At 41.0% G+C, this 6000-nt stretch overlaps 1 protein-coding gene across 1 annotated transcript in view; it reads right to left on the minus strand.

Moving 5' to 3' along the window:
* SPMIP3 (sperm microtubule inner protein 3) overlaps positions 1-5584 on the minus strand; it is a 28969-nt gene extending 23385 nt beyond the window's left edge. Inside the window, exon 1 of the mRNA XM_058700465.1 lies at positions 5473-5584. The gene's annotated coding sequence lies outside the window, so the exon portion shown is untranslated. The remainder of the gene's footprint in view (positions 1-5472) is intronic.
* Between the last annotated feature and the right edge of the window lie 416 nt (positions 5585-6000).

Consider the following 6000-nt stretch of genomic DNA (forward strand, 5'->3'; position numbering starts at 1 on the left):
ATGTAATCTGTGTTTTTCTTTTAGTGCTAGTGTGATTATTAAAAAAAAAAAAGAAGAAAAAAGAAAAAAACACCCAAGAAGTAGAAAGAACAAAAGAGAAAATCCGAGTAAACACCACTGAGCTCCTGCATGAACTCGGAAAGCTTTGTGACTGCTGGGATTTTCCTTCACCAGACGTGACATGCCGGAGAGAAGAATGGAAGATATTCAGGACATTTGCGCTTCACTAAGACAACACCGCGTCTGCCTTTTGAGGATAGAGTGATTGCTCAGTGCCTAGGAATTCTGAATCAACACCGGAGGGAATAAACCAGTCCTGGGCTGCCATGCTTTGGCCGGGCCACAAAAACATTTTCGGAGGAACACATGAACAGCCCACACGGAATCTGAGCTCTCAGAATCATCGGAAGACATTGTCTGGCAATGGTTGCAACCTGTCCTTCTGCATCCCTAGAGAACGGTTGCTACCCCATATACAGGCTACCAAGTCACATCTTGTGTGATTACTTGTCATCTCTGGAACAAATAAGAGAATGTAGTTTGCAGTAAGACATGTCAGTTCGTTTTATTTTAGTCGATCGTGAAAAATAGATTCACATGCCAAATCTGAAGGAGATGATTACACACGCATGTTAAGCTTGCCATCACTTCCATACTCACAGCCAACACTGTGCAACCACTGTTCTCGGCACCCTGGACAATGGAACTTTCATCTCCTTTAAAATACAGACTCTTTGTTGGTCGCTTGAATAGAAGATTCTTCCTCAGAGGTGCCCAAAATAAAATCCTTCTGGGGCAAAGGTGAGTTCTAGCTGAATCCCCATACGTACGTTCCATTCCATTTTGAATTAGCCTTAGGGAACCTTAAACATTTTTCTTGTTTTAAACTGCGGGCATAATTATGCTCAAAGTGAATAATGCTGTAAAATAATATGAAAATTATCCACAAACTATTTTCATTTTTTATGTTTTATATACATTATATATATACATACTTAAATACTCGAAACCACGGCAGATCTCCTGTTTTATATTCTCTGTTTTTCACTTAATGAGGTATCATGACATTTTTCCACATTGCTACAGAGTATTCTTAATTCTAATGTTTAAGGTTCCTTTATGTTGTTTGGTGAGGTCCAACCATCACTTTATTTAAAATAGTACCCCATTCCTCTCCCACGCCTGGACTCCTCCATGTTCTATGTTTTATTTTTCTCCAAAATGCTCATCACCACCTGCTGTACTACATGTTTACATATGTATCTTATTTAGGTCTGTCTCCCCATTGGAAAGTAGTCTCCATGAAGACAGGGAAGTTTGTCTGTCATCCTCACTGCTGTATCCCTAGGGCCAAAGATAAAAATTGGCACATGGTGGACATTTCATAAATATTTATTGAGTAACCGAATATGCCAGAATTTATGAAACCCAGTCCCATAGTACTGGACATTTTGATCTTGCTGAATATAAATATATTTTGATTCTAGGAAATTTATTCCTTAAGGTACATTGCTAAGAATGAGAAAGATTTGGGCAACTTCATGGCTCTTATTTAGGAGAATTGTAACCACTTCCAATTAATTAATACCGGCACATAAACCACTGCGGTTAGACTCCCAGGGCACAGAAATGAAAGCTTAATAATAGAATTTTTTATTATTCTGATGTTCAGAAGGTGAACTAAGGTACACGAATAAAAGACGTAACATTGCAACAAACTGCCTCAACATTAATGTTCAACATACTGAGTTAGGGACAAAGGTATAAGATTTATCTTGTCAATGTTTTCAGCAACTTTTTGGTATTACAGAATATATTATGGATCAAATCAGAATTCTGTTAAATAATATAACAGTCAAAAATCTGATAAAACCTATCCATTTATGGTAAAATTTCTTAGCCAAATATGAGGGAAGTTTTTCAACCAGATAAGGAACATCTATAGAAATTTACAGCTAACATCATACTTAATGGAGAAAGACTGATTTCTTCCTAAAATCAGAAATAAAGCAAGGATGTCACTCTTATCACTCCTATTCAACATAATGCAGGCAGTCCTACACAGTACAATAAGGCCAGGGCAAGACATATAAGGCATATAGATGGAAAGGAAGAAAACTGTCCTTATTTACAAATGATATAATAGTTTATGTAGAAAATCCCAAGGAGCCTATGAATAAATAAATAAGCTTATTTATTTATTTTGAGAGAGAGAGAGAGTGCACATGAGCTGGAAGAGGGGCAGAGAGAGAGAGAGAGAGAGAGAGGGAGACAGAATCCCAAGCAGGCTCCATGCTCCACACTGAGCCTGACACGGGGGCTCGATCTCCCCACTGTGAGATCATGACCTGGACTGAAATCAAGAGTTGGATGATAAGTCCAGACAACTGAGCCACCCAGGTGCCCCAAAACAAATAACGTTTTTAACAAGATCATAGGATATGAGGTCAACACACATAATTATATTTCTATACTTTAAATAAAAAATTGGAGCCAAAAATTTAAAACACAACTATTTATAATAGCTCAAAAGAAAAAAGGAGACACATTATGCACAAATCTAACAAGACATGCACAGACTCTGTATGCTGAAGGCTACAGAATTGATGGAAGAAATCAAAGACCTGAGAGATATACTATGTTCATAGTAAAGATGACAATCTGCCCAAATTGGATCTGGTCAAACTACCCAGTAGGAGTTTTTGGAGAATATAGATGAGTTTATTCCAAAGCTTATTTGGAAATGCAAGGGAACTAAAACAGCCAAAACAATTTTGAAAAAGAGTAGCCACCCTCTGTGGGAAACAATGGGAAAGGCCTCATCCTGGGCTGACGCTCATTATCCACCAGACAGTTGTCACATATGCTGTTTCACTCAATCCTCTCAGGAGTCCTGAGAGTTTTCCTTCATTATCCTGAATTTCTAGTAGATGTTAAATTTCACGTTGAAGGTTACATGGCCAATAAACAAGAAAAGGAAAAAAAAAGCCAAATCTGTTTGACTCTGAAGCCCTTCTCCTCCTGCTACAGTGCCACTGACTCATTGATCCACTCAACAGATATTTCTTGATCAACCACCTTTGCTTGGCACTGTGCCAGGCACTAAGGAAAAAGCATTTAGCAAGAGACATGTGGTTCTGCTTTCTCGTTACTTACCTGCTGGAAGGAGATCAAGTCTGATACTAATCACAACGTCACACAAGTTGATACAAAATTGAAGCTTCGTAGCTTCTAAAACAGAATCCTTGACAAGTTTCCTCGACAAGTTACCTTTCAGGTTGTTGAGTGGCTGTGTCCCCACACCCCACCCACACTCTTTTTCAGAATTTTATTATGTTTTCAATGTTTGTTTTTGAGAGAGACAGACAGCATGAGTGGGGGAGGGGCAGAGAGAGAGGGAGACACAGAATCTGAAGCAGGCATCAGGCTCTGAGCCTGATGTGGGGTTCAAACCCACCAACTGTGAGATCATGACCAGAGCCGAAGTCGGAGGCTAAACCGATTGAGCCACCCAGGTGCCCCCGCCCCCCGCCTTCGAATTTTTCAGAATTTTAAAGGAAAAGGCTCCAAGAACAGATGTCACCTTTGCTTCAGAAAACCTGAACATTTTCCCTGATAGGAAGCATGTGATAAGCTTTCCTCATGTAGATGGGCTTTCTGTGGTTTAAAATTTTAAAGTGACATCAATTTTTTATATTAGGAAGGACTAAAAATAATATTTGTTAAATCAGAGGTTAGATCCTCCCAGTATGAGATTGAGTGGGACCAGTAGTAACTGCCTGGTAAGTTTAATAAGCTTGTGAACCTCAAATAACTAGCAAGTTTTATCACTTAATTAATCTGTTCAAAGAAGGAGCAGAGGCAGAATAGTAGTCAGGGTCCCAAGATTCTAATGTTATTTATCCATAATTTTGGGAAAATTCGAAAAACAGAGGGTGGCATTTAAACTGGTATATAAGTAGCAACAATTGGTTTTCTAGATGTACTTTAAAACCCCAGAGCCCTGCGCACCACCCCCCCACCCCACCTTTCCTTGGAGGTGTGGAATCGGTACTCAAGCTGTTGGCGGAGGTTGGGTCCCTGGGGAAAGCCACTCCTTAGTGATCTGACAGTGCAGAGAAGCTGTGGGGTGGGGGCTTGCTCAGAACTGGTGTGACCCACCCTGGCTGGATGTATGACAGTGGCCTGGCTGATTGCAGGGTGGCTGTATAGTGGGGGCAATTGCTACCACTTGCCTTTGAGCATGTGTATTGTGAGAAGAATTGAGAAGAGGGCTTTCCACCACTGAATGACCTGGATAGTCCCCTCCTTCTTCTGTTTCCTCAAGAAGCCAGTCTTCCCAGTTCACGAAGATTGTTTATCTACCCCCACTTCCCAATCCTACTCTGAATTCTACTGCCTCAATGCTTTTTCTTCCCTTCTTCTGAATCTAAGTTCCACCCACCCTTCCTGGCCTTATTCAAGGTCTGTGTCATATCCTCCAAGGCCTCTCTCTTCTGGGTTCCAAATGGTCCGTTGCCCACCTGTGGACTCCCAGAGCCCTTAATTAATCCTATAATGCATTTTGGTTTTAAGGCCTGTCTTCATTGGCTTATTGGTTTCTGAATTCATCTATTCATTCTATCGTTTAAGAGAACATTGAATGAGTAAAAAGTTTGTGCCAGGCGTCGGATAAGGCTCTAGAGATTCTTCAAAGCACAAGACATGAGTTTCATACAAGGTCTGGCCTGGCTACCTGAAATGCAAGTTCCTAGATGTTGGGACCATATTGTTTTGGCAGCCACTGTCTTCACTATCATTGTCCTTCTCCTGCCTCATTGACTGGCAAAGTACTCCCCATCCAAGGAAGTGCTCTGTGCATGCTTTGGAATGAGTGAATGAAAGAACCAATCAATCAGTCAGTCAACTCAGTAACCTGCTAATCTAGTAAACAGTTTTTAATCTTTGTTCTTTTTGTTTTTTGTTTTTTTTTAAAAAAATTTTAATGTGTATTTATTTTTGAGAGAGAGAGAGCATGAGCAGGGGAGGGGCAGAGAGAGAGGGAGACAGAATCTGAAACAGGCTCCAGGCTCTGAGCTGTCAGCACAGAGCCCGACGTGGGACTCGAACCCATGAACCATGAGATCATGCCCTGAGCCGAAGTCAGAGGCTTAACCAACATAATCACCCAGGTACCCTTTTAATCTTTGTACTATTTGTATTGCAGAGAGCCAGATGCCTTTACATGGGTGTACCTCGTTTCTAAGAGAAAAAAAATGTTGAGCGAAATCTACTCAAATAATTTAAAGCTGAGAGGTATGAATATTCACTTTCCAAAAGAATTCTTGGCTTTACAGAATGGTTTGCCACAAAGTTTGCTTAACTGTGAGTGCTCGTCTCCAGAACATTCAAAATGCAATCAGCAATTTAGTACTACAAGCACTAAGTAAGAGGAGAGAGATGTTCCAGCAGTAATGACCGAACGGGTGTTACCTGCTTGGGCTCCAGTGGGTAGAGTCCTCTTTGTTCTTAAAAATCAGTCTTCTGAGGACAGTGGTTATTTCAGCCACCTCCGGGTGCTGGATATACTGCAAAAACACACTGAAGAGATATAGGGCTTGATCTTTTTACATCACTCAAAAGGCTATTGTGATGCACTGTGGGACAGAAAGTTTTGCTAGATGATGCCTGTCAGGTCATGGCCTTATAAAAAGTAGGGATCCTTTGGTCTCTATGAGAGCCAAGCTGCACAAGAAAGAAAGGGTGAAAATCAGGGTGGAAAAGAACACCATGTGGGCAAATAACCCAGACTATTTAATCATCAGAACTTTCTTTTCTGTAAAGAGTATTCCAGGGACAACATAAGGTTAAAGAGCTGGGTGGTGCGGTATTGGCATGCTACCCTTTGCAAGCTAGAATTGAGGAAGTAGGGCACACGAGGGACAAATGAGCCCAGCTCTGCTTGGTCCAGCACTCGATTAGGCTCCATCCTGCTTCTACTGAGGCCATCAGAGGAGGCTT

The sequence above is a fragment of the Neofelis nebulosa genome, chromosome 15, assembly GCF_028018385.1.
Source record: "Neofelis nebulosa isolate mNeoNeb1 chromosome 15, mNeoNeb1.pri, whole genome shotgun sequence".
Classification (NCBI taxonomy): domain Eukaryota; kingdom Metazoa; phylum Chordata; class Mammalia; order Carnivora; family Felidae; genus Neofelis; species Neofelis nebulosa.